General features: G+C 47.6%; 2 protein-coding genes across 4 annotated transcripts in view; both read right to left on the bottom strand.

Annotated features, from left to right (window-relative positions):
* The window catches only part of SEPTIN5 (septin 5), a 50356-nt gene extending 40446 nt beyond the window's left edge, over positions 1-9910 (bottom strand). The window contains exon 1 of the mRNA XM_067306832.1: positions 9773-9910. The gene's annotated coding sequence lies outside the window, so the exon portion shown is untranslated. The remainder of the gene's footprint in view (positions 1-9772) is intronic.
* Positions 9911-11850: 1940 nt separating this feature from the next.
* Positions 11851-16022, bottom strand: part of LOC106486862 (septin-2) — a 43901-nt gene continuing 39729 nt past the window's right edge. For 2 of the 3 annotated variants that reach the window (XM_067306775.1, XM_067306774.1), the window contains exon 13: positions 11851-14320. The gene's annotated coding sequence lies outside the window, so the exon portion shown is untranslated. The remainder of the gene's footprint in view (positions 14321-16022) is intronic. The other variant, XM_067306776.1, reaches the window with a different exon arrangement.

Raw genomic sequence — 16022 nt, 5'->3', positions numbered from 1 at the left:
TGGATGCCCTAATTATTTTATTTTATGAGAAAGAAGAAAGAAAAAAATAGTTATTTGTCCTGATGGGAAAGCCCTAAACCCCTAAAGGACTGACTCAGTGTGCCAGATATACACGGATCTCCCAGAGCCACAAGTTAGCTCAGCCGTCGGGTGCACGCTGGGTGTCTGCAGCAGCGAGAGCAGGGGCCTCTCCCAGACGTTTCCTGGATCACTGCTGTGACGGTCAGGATCTGTGTCCACCAAAAGGCCCACCGCTGGGCTGCGAGCTCCATCCTGCAGGGACACACTTCAGTACAAAACACTTCCAAGTGCGAGACACAGCACAGGAAGCAGGCACACAACGAAACACCCATGCGGGCTTTGCAAAGACACGCAAGAAGGTGGTTCATGAGCTTTCAGACCAACCAGCCCCAAGACAGCCCACATTATCAACCCCGTCCACACGCTGTGCTGCCGCTACATGAAGTACAACTCCAAAAACACCGTCACTTGTTTACTGGGAGAACAATTCTGCTATTGACTGACACCTGCCCATGACAGCACGATCACGGGAGGAGCAGGGAGCTGTTCAAATCACATCGGCCATTCAAATCAGGCAGCGAAACGCCTGGCACTGACCGGAGCCTCCGAGCAGCTGCTGAGGGCTGGCCCGGCCGCTGCAGACAGCAAGGCTTTCACTGGCATTAATGAGGGCTGCTGAAAATAATGCCATCACACAGCAGTGCGATGGCACACAGCCTTGCCGTTTGAGGACCAGCGGCCTGAACAGAGCAGGCACTGAGGAAGAGGAACGCTGGGCTCCATCCAGTCCATTCTGGTTTGTTTAAAGAGCTCTGAAGTCAAATCCTGTGAACCTGGTATGGGCCAAGCGTGGCCAGGCAAGGTTTAATCAAGTGACAAGACGACACACTCCCACTGCACCGAAAACGCCTCCTGCTCACAGCAGTGATGATCAGGAGGGCCCCAAACAGATCAGTGTCACAGCACTGGAGGGTACACAGAAAACACACCCCTGACTTTCTCACCTCCATGTGCCTGGTCTGAGCTTAAGTGTCCACCCCAGGGCTGCTGGCAGCCACAAGCAGATCCAGAGCGCTTGGCTGCTCAGCGGAGCTGGAGTCCTTCCCAAGCATGTGCTTGGATTAACTGCCCAGAAAAAGCACCAACTCTTGCTAAAAAATTGTCCTCCCCTATACCCGCTTCCCTCACAAATACACGCTCTGCCAAGGGCTCCTTTCAAGGGAAGGAGAGCTCTCTAAAGTAAGCAGACGAACAGCAAAGGTATTCATCTCGGGAGCGAGGCACGAGTGTTTCCACTTCTGCGTGCTCCAGCTAAGGGAGCGACAGCACTGCCCCAGCTGCGCCGCAGAAACCAGTTGGGACCGTAAGCACAGCCTCTGGGAGATGAGAGATCATCTCCGACAGCATCTCTCTCGCTGTCGTGATGACACATTCTCGCTCGCCTCGGCACTGCACACTCACAGCAGCAAGGCTTTGCTACAGGCCAGCGATTTCACTTGGAGTTTAACCCCCTCAGCCTTGAGTCACCCCACTGCCTATAAAAGAGGGCAAATGCCAGCTCCCCGAAGGCTGTGATGCTTCTTCCATTACTGCCCGAGCCCAGCTGGTACCAACTCCCCGAGCAGCAAGAAGCTCAGAGAATCTGTAGGCCCCTAAGAGCCATAAATCTCACTGACATTTTGACAGCAGGCCCAGGGCAGGGGGAATTTATTACTGGTCCAGATGAGCATTTCCAATACTGTTCACCTACATTTCCAGTACATCACATCACTTAAACACCCAACACAAACTCAGGAGAGCCTTTAAGCTGCAAAGAACACAAGCAAGGGGTCAATGACAGTAGGATGGGCAGACAGCAGATGCCTGATGTAGCGGCTCAGATCTTACCTGAATGTGTAATTTATGTCATACGTAACTTATTTTAAAATAAAAGGGGACATAAGACTGCAGAAGCTAAAGAGACTTCATGTGTGAATGTATCACAGCAAGAATGAGCTCGGTGCAGCAAGCAGGACTGGACTAGTTCCCACCCTGAAGAAATAGCCAGGAGACAATACAAAAGGCTGAAAGCAAAGCGACTCGCCGGGGAAGTGATCTTAAAAAATAATTGTAATACAAACTGAAGCAGTAAAAGGCCTGGCCTGCCCTCTTTTGTGTGTTCACACAGCTCCAGGCACCAGGGGTCCGCAAGGAAAAATGAAACAGTCACTGGAGCACAGACCACATCTGTCCTGCCATGGGCTCTGCCTCACGGAAAGCAGAAGGAAGACGTTAAGTCCTTGGAGCCTCTTTTTCCACAAGCTGTCTTAGTGGATCTTTTTTTCCCTCGGTTCTGCACTGAAAATGTCCAGAGGTCAGTGGGACAGGCTCGCGCCCCATGGCCAGTCTCCAGGAGCTCGCAGTCATGATCCTGCGGTTTATTTGCTCAGACTGCTGTTCCCAGCTCCCGCTTCCCTCTGCCAGAAGTCATCCTGCGAGAACGGCACCAGCAGCCGGGGTGGGGTCAGGCAGAGACAGGCCATCCCAGCTCCACACACACGCCCTGGACACACTTCATAACAAACAGGGCACTCCCCGAGTTCCCGGGAAGAGCAAAGAGCTGAGCGGAGCAGAAGAGAGCTGGCAGGGGAAGGACCTCGGCTCCCCCGCTCTTCGGGTCAGGGCAGCCGCACGGTACAGCTACAGCCACTGCAGGCAGAGAGGGGTCAGCCACCACGTGACTTCTGTCTCCCCATCTGCTAACTTTAGGGTGAAGATTTTGGTCTTGGCAGAGGCTCTTACTGCTGTCAGCTAGTGTAACTGCAGAAAAGCAGCCCAAACTGAAGAGGTGAGTGAAAAGCTGGAGTTAACTTCTACAAGGGCTTCCCACCTCTCATTTACTTAAGACTACGCTGGCTCCTGGCTCACACCCTGCCATGCAGCAAGCACGGACTCCCAAGTGTGGGAACCTCGGCCTGAGACCCTTCAGCACACCATGCTTCTGCTGCGCTCGCTCTGAGCCTCCCTCGGCCCTCCCTGCCGCGGCACAGCCTCAGGCTGATGCAATCGAAGCTGCCCAGCTGCATCCAGAGACATTTCCGTCATTTGAGCATCCCTGCACTGTGCTATCCTGCATGGCACAGCTACATTCCTCCTCCAGAACTGCACTTCAGCCTCAACTTCTCTTTTTTTGACTTCAGAAGGGGACAGTTGCACTAAAGTCAGTGAAACTAAACAACTCTCCTCCCTCTCTTGGCGTTACACCCTTCCAGATGCTTGTGCAAAGTTTCACTTCCTCTGCAGCTCCCCTCAGCCAACGCTTAGCCAGGCTTTGCTCATCAGCAAGCCATAGTAGATTCCACCTAAAGCACTGGAAATAAACTCCCATGAGAGAGGGAGTTAAGGATACTAACTCATCAGCCCTCAAAACATAAAGGCCTCTTGCTTGAGGTGGGAGCAATAGAAGATTCCTTTCCTTTTCTACAGCCCAGCCACCACTGGTAGCATCACGCACACAAACCCCTCCTCTGAGCACACTCAGTACCACCTTCCACTCTTCATTTTAAACAGCGTTTCTGGGGAGCCAGCTGTGGATGAACAGCAGCTCGCATATTGATGAGGAGCACATGTTCTGGGATCTCATTCCAGCTTTTCTGAGGCAACACACACAGTTTCAGCTCCTGAACATCCTTGTGGGAACACGATGACTGCAAACCTCTTCACAGCTTCAAGGATGACTCTTTGGGAGAAAAGGAATGTGTAACAGCAGACAAACATTTTTCCCTACGCTTCGAGGCTAACCACACTGTAGACATACACACACACACACACAGAGAAAAACCAGCCCACGTGGGAATTATTCCAGTATGCGATAAAACAACTTGCATATGCTTCACAAAAATCTGAAGTCTCACATTGTATCAGAGATGCCACATGTTTGCTTCAGGAGTATTGGGGGTTATTCTTTGTAGTTTCACTGTCCTATGGAAATCCCAGCCTTGGGCAGAAAGGGGGTAAAATCTTAGTCTTGGTTAGGCAAGAAAGCTGTGTGGGTAGGCAAAGAAGGTGCCCTCCAGTTCATACTCTGCTATCCAGAAAAGAGCAACACAAAAGTCAATTGAACTGGGAGGAAAAGACAAGAGGGAAACCCTCTTGGCTTAGCTAAGAGACTTCCCAGCAAGAAGTGCTAGAAGCATTAAAGATGGGGAGAACTCTCCAGGCTTGGATTCAGGTGCGGGTTTTTCTTGGCAGCTGCTGCAGCACAGTTATAGGAGCCATTGCTATAGGTAGCAGGGTGTCCCAAAACCACTGGAGAAACCTTTGGACTGAACATTTAAAACTAATATGTCAAAGCTCTAAAGATACACAGCAAGGAGCCAACCCGGCCTGGCAGAGCAAGCTAACAGCTGGCTCAATGTAGAATCTCTCCTGGATTTCCTGGATGTCCCTCTTATTGGGTATTTAACTGACAGCAACTTAGACTGAAACAGAGGTTAGGCAATATAGGATCTAGAAGACACTGAAATCCACCAGTTGTTCCTCTCTAAACTAGCTTTTGAAGCTCAAGTACCCTCTGTTCAAAGGAAGAAAAATAATACAGTCAGAAACACGTTACATTTATTGCTAGAACAATCAAATGAAGAATGGCATCAGCGTGAAGCCAATATAACTTCTGAGAGTTTCAAGAGGTTGAAAGAGACTCCTTGACCTTGGAGACTAAAAGCATCCAGGGACTCATGTTCTCTTTTGTTTGGATGAAGGTAACATTGTCACCTCTGCAATCGTGAACCACCTTTTGTAATGCCCCAGCAGGCTGCAAGCCAGCAGTTGAGCAACAACGTCACAAGCCTCTCCTGGGGTTAAACTAAGCTTGCTCTCACTTTGTTGACATCAGCAGGGATCAGGCCACAACATCTGCAGCACTTACACATTTGCCTAACGTGCCTGAAATGGCTCTGCACAATTCACCCAGGAGCAGCAGAATTTGTGGACACACATGAGTAGCTGAGCAGTTCGTGGAAGTTCAAGGGACAAAAACCCCTGTGCAGGAAATGCCTACTTCTCCCTTACATATACTGCAGATTGCGACTTGTACCTCCCTGTACTGATGACCATTTTATCCATTTGGAGCATAAATGATTGAAGAGAAAACAGCAGCAGCAGGAGGCAGATTCTGTGCCCAGCTCTCCAGCAGTTCTGTTTCACCAAGCAGCCCATGTGCTGACCTCCTTTTACAGCCCTTTTCCCAGAAGCCAAGCCAAAAAAGAAGAAGGAAAAAAAACCCAAAAGAAAAAGAAGAAGAAAAAGAAGTCCAAGTGCCCCAGATGGACTTCCCTCCCCAGCCCAGAATAGCCCGTCTGTGTGACACAGGGGCCTCCTGCAGTAGGACTGTTTAGACAGATGTGTAGCAGAAGGACACGCAGGGCTGAGCCTCTTGACCTGCTGCAGCCGCACCCAGCTCCCGACACACTGCCGAGCGCTGAGCCCTTGCCTGTTTCCAAAAGGCACATTGGTCTGTGGCCCTCCAAATGGGCCAAAAAGGAGGGCAAAAAAAAAGAAAATTCAATAAGCTCCATAAGGCTTTTTACAAAGAAGCAAAAGCTTCCACTCCTATGCTACATCTGGCCAAGATACCCTGGGACAACAGAAAAACAAGCACAGATGTGCTGCTTGAAGAGTGTTTCCAGTATTCACCTCCTAATTCTGAGACTAATTCGTTACTCCCGTCTGGCAGGCAGGCTTCGGTGGCCAGAAGGCAAGACCAGGGCTGGAGACCACAGGTAGGAAGAGACAGTGACATGGGGAGCCAGAGTGAAGTAGCCTCATTCCCAGGGCAATCCATGACCCAGGGAAAGATCATCCAACTGTGGTGAAATATCCCACTCACCAGCTGCAAACACAACTTTGCTTTCTGCTAGGGAAAGAAACCTCACCACGACCACCCCAAAGCTTGAACTGATACAGAACAGGATAGATGGTGCACACGAACATAGATCCATATTGCTACTCCCAATGACTCAGAGAATCATGACTATAAAAATCATAGGTTAAACCCTGAGACAATTAAAATAGAAAGTCAATCGTCCCCTGTTTGCCTTCAGAATCTCAGCTTTTCTGTACAAGCATAGGCACAAGAAAGCAGAACTTTCCCCAAATCACAAGATTACAAGAACTGTTATTTTAAGGAAAACACCTGCTTAGGTGAATGATGGCAATGCTACAAACACATAACGCACGTATGGATCCTCCAAGCTGCTCTGACACAGACTTGCTATAAGAACCAAGACTTGCCCAGGAGCAGGCTGCTGTGCAAGGAGACTTACCCCTCACACACTACTTTTCATCACATACTTCGCAAAGCCCAGCTGATCAATTTTCACCACACACGTCTACACAGAAGTCGAAGGTCACATTACAGTCACCCTCAACCAGCTCGAGACACATGAATCACCACTCCTTCCTCCTCTTAATCTGCTCTTTGCCATGAGTAGCTGCCTGCACCCAGGTGGTCTGCAGTGTGTCAAAGACAACAGCTAGAAATATCCCAGGTTCCTCTGCACTATGCAACGCATAAATTTTTTTAGGGATCTACATATTTCTTGTCAGCCCATCTGGGTTTGCTTCTCCATAAGCACAGTAAAGAAAAGGGGGAGAAGAAGGGTCAGCACACAGTAACAGGGAATCAGGGGATTTCCATTAGCTGAAGTCCTCTGGTAGGTGAGACTAGGTTTTGAAGGTTAGTCTTAAAATGATGCTCTGTGTGGGTACGGTTGCCATTTTAGTGGGGGACATTTCTGCACTCGCGGTATCTACTGTTCCAGGAATGATGAAAATCTCTACTTTTTTCTTTTTTCTAAGAACAAAGCAAAGAAGTTTGAATATAAAGTTTGAAGATGTAAGATCAAGAGTCTCAAAAACTGAGATACAAATGCGATGAATTCAGGAGTTCTCAGTGCCCAGACTCACACTGAAACCATTCCTCCAGCCAAACTACCTTTCACACAGCATCTTCTCTAAACACGGTACCCTACACATGTTTTTACTGACAAGCAGAGCACTTCAAAACACGCTGAAGTAGAGAAAAGGATCAAGCTGAATGCAAAAGGCACAGCCCTGTAATTCAAACTCACGGTAAGAACTGGATCCACCAGATAGTCTTTGCTCCCACACCCAAACAACTTTGCAAGCTGATGGGGTGGAGAGATCAATTTGGGAAGGAGAGGTTCTCATCCTCCCAACTTCAAGAGAAACAATGACTTCAAAGAACACTGGAGACACTGGCCTGCGTGAGCGGGAGCCAGCTCCAGAGACACCACGAGGAACACCCCAAACAAACACAAGCCAACAGCATGAGCTGGGAGGCATGTTCTGCAGGAGCGTCCCAGGAGACTCCAGTTTAACTAGGTGTTTGGGAGGTTTCACCTGCACTCCTCCCACAGCAACACCTTGGGCTTTGGCAGTGTGTCCATCAGCTGCACTCACCTTGTTTGGTTCACAAGTCAATACACTCTTTTGATAAATTGCTAGGCTTCCCTTACCTAGCATCTACTGTTCTGCACATGGGACATTAGTCAGTGCTTCATTTGCCTGTCTGCTCAGCTTCACAATGAGAACCCCTCTTAGATAGCAGTCCAATGGTACAGGAATTTCTAGGAGAGAAACCATCTCTACGTAGGAGGTGCTGAACTGAGATATCACAAGACTGAGGAGCTTGGTCTCACTGGACAAGCTGCTGTCGAGCCCCAGACCAGAAACTGGTTCTCCCAATCCAGGGTCCTGAACAACAACCCTTCCTCTTGGAGGGGCTGGATACACTGCATGTGGAGACTAATATATCTCCCATTGACTTCAGCGGTGCATGAGTTCAGCCCCAAGTGCACTAATTAACAGGTCATTCCTTGGAAATCAGAGAGGTGGACAGTCTACTGTTACTTTCTGTTCATATATGGTAACAATTAGAGCCCTGCCCGTGAACCAGAGTCCCCTTGCCCCAGATGATGCATCACCCTATGACTATACGATGAGGGAAGATTCACGCATTCTTTGACACCACATTTACTGAAGGCTAGCTTATTTATGTGTGATCTATTGTACTGCCCTCTCAGAAGCACACTTCATTTCATAACTATTCATACAAATTGGCTTTTATGATAAATTTTTAAAAAATGCAAACGTAAAACTTGCAGCTTTAGTAAGTCTTTTAAATTGGTACCTGCTGCCAGATGTGAGTAGCTTGGGACAAGGCTGCACAAGAAGAAAATCCCTGCTCTCAAAGGACACCGAATAAGGATATTTGTGCTTTTATACGTTCACTCTCATTTCAGCAGATTGCTTTGTATTCACAGCTTGGTTCCCCTCCATCATTCACAAATAACATGGCTGGCACAAATTCATAATTAGCTGTGCTCTGTCATGCAAGACCCATTCTACACTCCCAGCATAAAACACCTGGATATACATGCACATACCTATGCATTCGAGGAAAGACCTTCTTTGCCACAGTAGCACTATGCTGTGCCACAGAAACTCTCTGGGGTAGGGACTCCAGCCACTCTCGTCTCTACAGCGCAGCACGGGCCTCTAGGAGTTATGGTGATATCTACAATAAGCTGCTCTGATCTCTGCCGCACTTATTCCCCTCAGGAGCAAAAAAAGAACCTTATACAGAACCTGCTTCCCTCTTTGTTTAAAAATAAGAAATTAAAGAAGAGCATGGGGTTTTTTGGGTCACAAATCTCTTCCCAACTTCACAGCTTAGACTGACTCAGATTTCAGATTGCATTCTGGAGTGTCTCCCTCCAGAAATAAAGTGAGAACTGAAATAACAGCAGTATGCTGGCAAATAACCACAAAATACTAGCAAAACTCTAGTAGCTTAGGAAAAACACATCTGACGACCCCATTATCCTACTGCCATTAGGTTTACTTTGTTCCTCTCTCATCACTGCAATCAGTAGCACACAGAAATGCACAGGTGTCTTTTCAGAGGGCTCAAGTCTGCGTTATACAGAAAATCCCATTTCTTGCAGTGGCCAGGCGAACGCCCAAGCTGCTGCGAAACGCTTTTGCTTTTCTGTGGTCCAGAAAGGCTGTGCAGTAGCACTGAACAGTAGATAAGGTGTCTGGTGCATAGGGAATTAGAGCCCCAAAGAGAGAAAGACTGGCCCCAACGGCGAGCGCAAGCCAGGCTGGGAATGGGTGCACATCCCCCTGCTGCGTTACCGTCACCTCCGCCCCTGCGAGACAGAAAAGCTCTTGCCAGCCCATCCGCAGCAGGCACTGCCGGCATCACGGCGATGGTGCCGAGGAACGCACGGACCCTGCTGCTTGCCCCTCGCCCAGGCATTCAAGCTTAGCAGAGAAGGAACTCCTCTTGCTGCAAAATACCCTAACCCCCCCCAAATACCAAACAGCGGACCAAAAAAACCTGCTGATGTCATCTGATTACATCACCCCCCTCTATCTCTCCGGGACTCAAAGGCACGTCTCCAAAGAGCTATTGCTTTGCGGAGCGAAGCAGATGTTCCCCCGGGGTGGCGGCTCTGCCCGCGCCTCTGCGCGGCGGGGGGAGCGGCGGGACGGGCCGACGCGCTCCCCGCACCGAAACGCCGCTCAGCCCCGCGCCGCCTTTCTTCATCGGAGCCTCCCCCCCGCACCCCAGGCGCCGAGACGAGACCCGCCACCGGGCCGGGCCGGGCCGGGGAGCAGGACGGCGCCGGCTGCGGCAGCGGCGAGCAGCGAGGCCGGCCCTGCCCGCGCCCCCCGCACCTACCTGCTTCTCCTCTGCAGGGCAGACCCGGGGCGGCGGCAGGGGCGGCGGCAGGAGGGGCGGGATGCCCGCGGCAGGAGCCGGCAGCGGAGAGAAAACAAGAGAGGAGAGGGCGTGAGGGATGCGCGGGGCGCGGGGCGGCGCGGGGCGGCCGCGCGTCCCGCCGGCTCACCTGGGTTCACCAGCTTGCTCTTGTAGCGCATGCCGGTGCTCATGGTGCCGCCGGCGGCCCTGCCTCCCCGGCAGCGCGGAGCGGAGCGGAGCGCTGGGCTGCGCGGCGCGGCGCCCGCGACAATAGCGCCGTGCGCGCCCAGGGGCCGCCCAGCCGCGGGGCCGCCGCCGCCGCCGCCGCCGGGGCTGGGGCTGGGGCCGGCGCGGCCAATCCCGGCGAGCCCGCCCCGCCCGCCCGCCCGCCGCCCCGCCCGCCCCGCCCCGCGGCGCGGCACGGCACGGCACAGGGCTGCACAGCACGGCACGGCATGGCACGGCGCAGGGTGGCACGGCGCAGGGTGGCACGGCACGGCATGGCATAGCTTGTATGGCACGGCATGGCATGATACGGCATGGCACGGCACAGCTTGGCACAGCACGGCATGGCACTGGGCTGCACAGCATGGCATAATACAGCACAGCACAGCTTGGCACGGCACGATACGGCATGGCATGATACAGCATGGCACAGCACAGCTTGGCACAGGGCTGCACAGCATGGCATAATACAGCACAGCATGGCATGGCACAGCATGATACGGCATGGCACAGCATAGCTTGGCATGGCACGATACAGCATGGCACAGCACAGCATGGCATAATACAGCACAGCATGGCATGGCACAGCATGATACAGCATGGCACAGCACGGCCTGGGGCTGCACAGCATGGCATGATACAGCATGGCACAGCACGGCACGGCATGATACAGCATGGCACAGCACGGCACGGCATGGCATGATAGAGCATGGCACAGCACAGCATGATATGGCACAGCACGGCATGGCATGATAGAGCATGGCATGATAGAGCATGGCACAGCACAGCATGGCATGATACAGCACAGCATGATAGGGCACATCACAGGGCTGCATAGCATGGCATGATATGGCACGGCCCAGCCGCATTTCACCTACGGGAATCATTGCCCAGGAGCCACTGCAACCCATGCACAGAGGCGGAGAGGCAAATACTACACATTGAAGCACTCCTTACTCTCCAGCAGAAACACAACCACTCGATTTAAAAAAAAAAAAAAAAAAAAAAAGTAACAACCAAATAGGAAACATTTCCAGATTTAGCACCTCAACGTATAGTGGGAAGCCCTGAATCATACTGCAAGTGTACTGTGCAAAACAGGAATGTGCTGTTTCCATTAAATATCCCCTCTTAAGATGGTTTAACGTTATTTTAGATAAAAGCTGTTAGTACAACGTTTTAAGGAGAGGCAGGAGTGAGCCCAAAATGAATTCAAAACCCTCCAAAAGCAGTACTAGCAAGTGATTTAAGAACAGCTCCTAGAAACCACATCTCACTAGTAACGGTAAAAAGGGGTAAGCGAAGCCTCAGAAAACCCAGCTCCCTTCATTGACTTTGACAGTACTTTTTCGGAGGGAGGGGACAGGGAAGAAGGTCACTTCCACATTTCAAATACAAGTAAATAATCAGACTTGAATCTCTTTTGAACACAGGATAGTGTAAGCATGAAACGGTGACAGCTGCACAAACTGCAGGGATAGCCCCCTGTCTTGGAACAAAAGCGCCACCAATGCCCTAGTACTAGCTTTTCAAATTCTTGCAGTCATCACAGCGCTTATCCTGTCATCTCTTCCACCTTCTCATTTAAAACATCCCTCACATCAAAACAGAGACACCTCCAAGATCGGAGGTTGGCAATCCCAGGCATGTATGTTTTAAAAACCCATTACGCCATCACAAGTTCCTTTTTAGTCATTGATTCAAATCATCGGGAAAAAAAATAAACACAAACAAAAATGGGTAATTGTTACCATATTTGCTCGTTTTTAAATGCTAGACAGCCACAGACCATTAGAGAATTCACAGCACAATTAAAGGCACCAACAATCCAATCAGCCTTTCATGAGTTGTTTTATAGTCTGCCACAGCATTTTAAATCCAAGGAAGATTGAATGGACTGTAGTCACCCACTCCTTGATCCTGTCAAGCAGAGTCATTAAAATAGTTATGTGTGGGCTCTTTGTGCCAGTGCTTCTGCCTGGAGAAGGCCTGGATGGAATTCCCAAGGAAAAATGGAGTTGTCTTTCACAGCTCTGGCAGTGCCGACAAAGAGGAGTGGAAATGCAAGGTCAGAAACCAGGATCCAGGCAGAGCCCTCTCTTCAGGGACCTTCACAGTAGCAAAGACCAGCTTAACAAACACACATTCCCCCCATAAGCTGTGAAGTCTTTTAACAAAGTCAAGTACAAATGTAACTGAAGAATATCAGACAAGGAATAGACAGAACGCATAGAAGTTAAGCCTAGTTTGAAAGGAAAGCACTCAAACGGGTATCAGCCGTATTGTAACACCTTCTTGGACAATCCTCCAAATAGATCTCAGGTTTTGAGCCCAAACGCTCCAACTGGAATTCGAGAGCAGAAGGAGGCAGCAACTATCAATCGCTAATCAGCACCTGCTTGGGAAAACGTGTTTAGTGCAGCTTCCCATACAAGAACTGTGGCAGTGATTTTAGATGCCTTCCTTTGAAAAAAAGAAAAGCTCTATTTTTAACAAAATTGAAGACTAGATGCCTTTGAAAGCCTGCTCCCCCCACTGTCCTCATTTGCTCTGGAAGATGAACCATTCATGTTACCTTTGCACAGAGAACCAGTGTGGAACGTCACTAAAACGTCTTGGTTTCTCAGGAAGGGTGTGGCTCTCCCAACTCTCACAAGCACAAATGGACAGCACATCTTTTTAAGACAGTTGCAAAAGATGATGCAAGATTTTAAAGAAAAACAAACAAACAAAAAAGGTGTGCATCATGGAACACATCTTCCTCAACTCATGAGAAAAAAAGTTTACATTTAAATCTCTCCCACCTTGGCCCTCTCAGACACACTTATAATTCAAGTCTTCATAAATATCTGAAGACACTTTATATAAATACAAATCAGTCATTCCATTTCTTCTTTCAACTTCACTATAGCAGCCAGCCACAATGCAATGTCCCTTTTATGAAGTTTAACTCCAAACACAAGCTAAATATGCATCCCTGTGAAGCAAATTGTTTGCTAATGCTCTTCTGATTAAACAGTCATTGCCAGACAACAGAATTAGGGCTAATCGTTACATGAAAGATGTCCCAATTTAGTATAGAAGACAAAGTGTCTCAATCCTGTATTTGCAAAATAATTTACATTTATGTGTATACAGAAGATTACAAAAGCATGCAAAAGGTAGCCATATACTCAGTAATGACATAAAGGAAATAGCAACACTCATGATTTTATAAACTAAGGTGTGCGATCAGATTTTTCCAGGTACTTACACTCCTAAAAGATGTCAGTAGGCATCTAATGAACTTTGCTAAAAAAAGGCAGATGTAAAGACTTGCTACCTAACTTCCAACTAAAGCATTTTTAAAGTTGTTTTGAAATGAAATCAAAGCAGTTTGTATTAGACACATTCTGGAAAAGGCCTTCATTCTCCAGGATAAATATTGTGTATCCTTTGAATATGTACTGTGCATGATGCAGCTAAGACATTTCATGGCTTAGCTAAAAAACAAAATTCATTTTTTTCCATGTTCATACAATTTATTACAAAACCTCAATGAAAATTAGTGTTACGGTATATAAAAAGTTCAGTACATGCCATCACTCATCTGAGAGATAAAAATGCCTGTGATAGAAATTCTTGCAAGCAATACTTGAGAACTGAAGACAAATCTTCAGAGGCATCCATGAAAGTTTTTGGCATGCATAGTGTTTACAATGTTTTAAGGCACAATGATTTAGAAAATTCAGCTTCTTTGCATCACTGGTGAATCATCAGTGCTTTGTACATTTTCTCATACATTACACATATATAAATCACCAGAGATGAAGCTACAAAAGTAACCAAAGCACAGTAAAAATTATGAATAAACTAATGATATGATACATAATGGCTTAAAATGGCGAATGAAAGCTACGATACTGTGCAAACACATACATTTACTGTAAACAGGCCACAAAATCTTTTAGTATTAATCACAAAACTGTTCAGAATAACCTAGCAGAAACACGATTAACTCCTTAAACCCATCACAATCACTAGTCCAAACAGTGTACTATATCAGTTTCTGTATCAAAAGGTATAGGAAGGGATAGCAAAACCACATTTCTAAGTATGAAGACAGTGTTACCAAAAGAATCAAGAAGATACAGTATAACTTGATTAACATTGAATATATAAAATAAGCTGTTTTACAACACAATCTTCAGAGTTTGTTTGCTTTAACGCAGGTCTTGGTCTGCAGCATCCAGCTTTTGCATTTGAACATTACCGTTCGGTCAAAGAAAACAGAGCACCCATCCATTAGAGAACTGTATACTGCTGTGAATGAAAGTGGAAAACAAAGAGCGTTAGAAAAGACAAACTCTCAACATCGTCAGAGCGTTTTGAGGCATTCTGATCCACTCCCAGCAAAGTAGTATAATCCGGAGAACAGAGAATTTAAGTCCCTGCATTGCAGGGAGCTGCATTAGAACTAGAATCAACCCAGTAAGATGACAATAGCAATTTCTTGACGCAGCTTGGCCCCAAATATTTATCATAAATGTCTAATAAGAATAGAGAAATGAGAATCTATTTTTAGTTACATATTTTCTTAAGCACCCACGCTCCCTTCAGTCTGTGAGAATATACAAGCTGTGTTATGGCTCAGCTAAACAGTAATGCACACAAGAAACCAAGCTCAGCCTGTTACGTGAAGCATTACTTCTGGCGAGAAAAACTAAATTTAACACCACTGCTCATCTAAGCAGGGCTAAAAGTAACCAAGCTTGATGTTATGAACATACTCTCTTGTAACACTGCTTAGACATAAAAGGAAAGCAAGTAACTTTCCCAAGCATTCATACAGCAGTATTCATATGGCAAAGGAGAGAGAGAGTGTCCTAGAATTTCAAAAATAATCACTATTTTGGACGTCCCCAAAGCTAATTGCCAATTGAAAAAGCTGCTATGTAGACAGTGGAATTCCAGCCGTCTCTGAAAATCAGGCCCCCTCTTAAAAACCTGTGTCAAATTTGGAACTTGGGAGACCTCAAATTCTCCAGTTACAAAACTACTCATTCAGAATAGAAAAAAATTTGCTAAATCTAAACATTCATCTGGATGGAACAAAAGAAACATCCCAGAAAACACTGTCATGTCAAGTAACTCATTTGTAAAGCTCAGCCAACACCCCCCAGACTACAGTCACAATTACAGTCGGGATGAGGAGTGAGGGAAGCTGAGAGCCAAGGTCCTTCGCTCTTTGTGGTACTCACAGTGGGAATTTTGTCCAATACGCAGTTACCAAACACTTTAAATAGGCCATCGCTTCCCGGAGTGGAACAAGCAAGCCAATGTTAAGGCTTTAAGGCCAGAGTCCATACACTGCTGACTGAATTCGGCCTGTTATGCTACACTGCCATTCCAAGGGCGAAAGAGAAACTAAATTTCTGCCACTGCCTGCCTAATTCAGAGTATCCATGCAATGGAAAATGTCTCGAAAGGAGATGGTGACCGATGTTTCGGACTTGCAGAAGGACTTGAGCTTCCCATAAACGAGGTGGCTCTGGTTGCAAGTGCAGCTGTGGATTGATACTACCAACATTAGCAACCCAAGATCTGTTTGATACGCCTGGAGAAGATACTTGGACAAGGTACGTCTGCGCATTCACTGTGCATTTTCAGCACGGATTCCTTTCACTGCTCTTTCTTCTTAATCTCCTTAGGAGACAATAATTTACGATACATTAGGTTGATACAGTTCTTTATAAATTTCCTCTCCAGTTTTATTACACTAAAGTTGAAGAGTCTCACAGTTCTTTAGTAATACATGCCTTTACTAAATGCCTATGTGCAATGCAAATTCACACTATTATTTAAGATGATACATTTCTCTCCAGTATGCCATTAGAACAAAATTTGCTTTGTAAAAGTTGTTTCGTAGCTAGCAGTACATACACTTGCACTGATGCACATGTTCAGATAGCTAAGAACCCTATGTTTGTGCAGGTTACAACAGATTTAGGAAGGAACGGGTAGG

This window comes from Apteryx mantelli, chromosome 17 (assembly GCF_036417845.1).
Source record: "Apteryx mantelli isolate bAptMan1 chromosome 17, bAptMan1.hap1, whole genome shotgun sequence".
Taxonomy (NCBI): domain Eukaryota; kingdom Metazoa; phylum Chordata; class Aves; order Apterygiformes; family Apterygidae; genus Apteryx; species Apteryx mantelli.
This window is presented reverse-complemented; position numbering and strand designations above follow the sequence as displayed.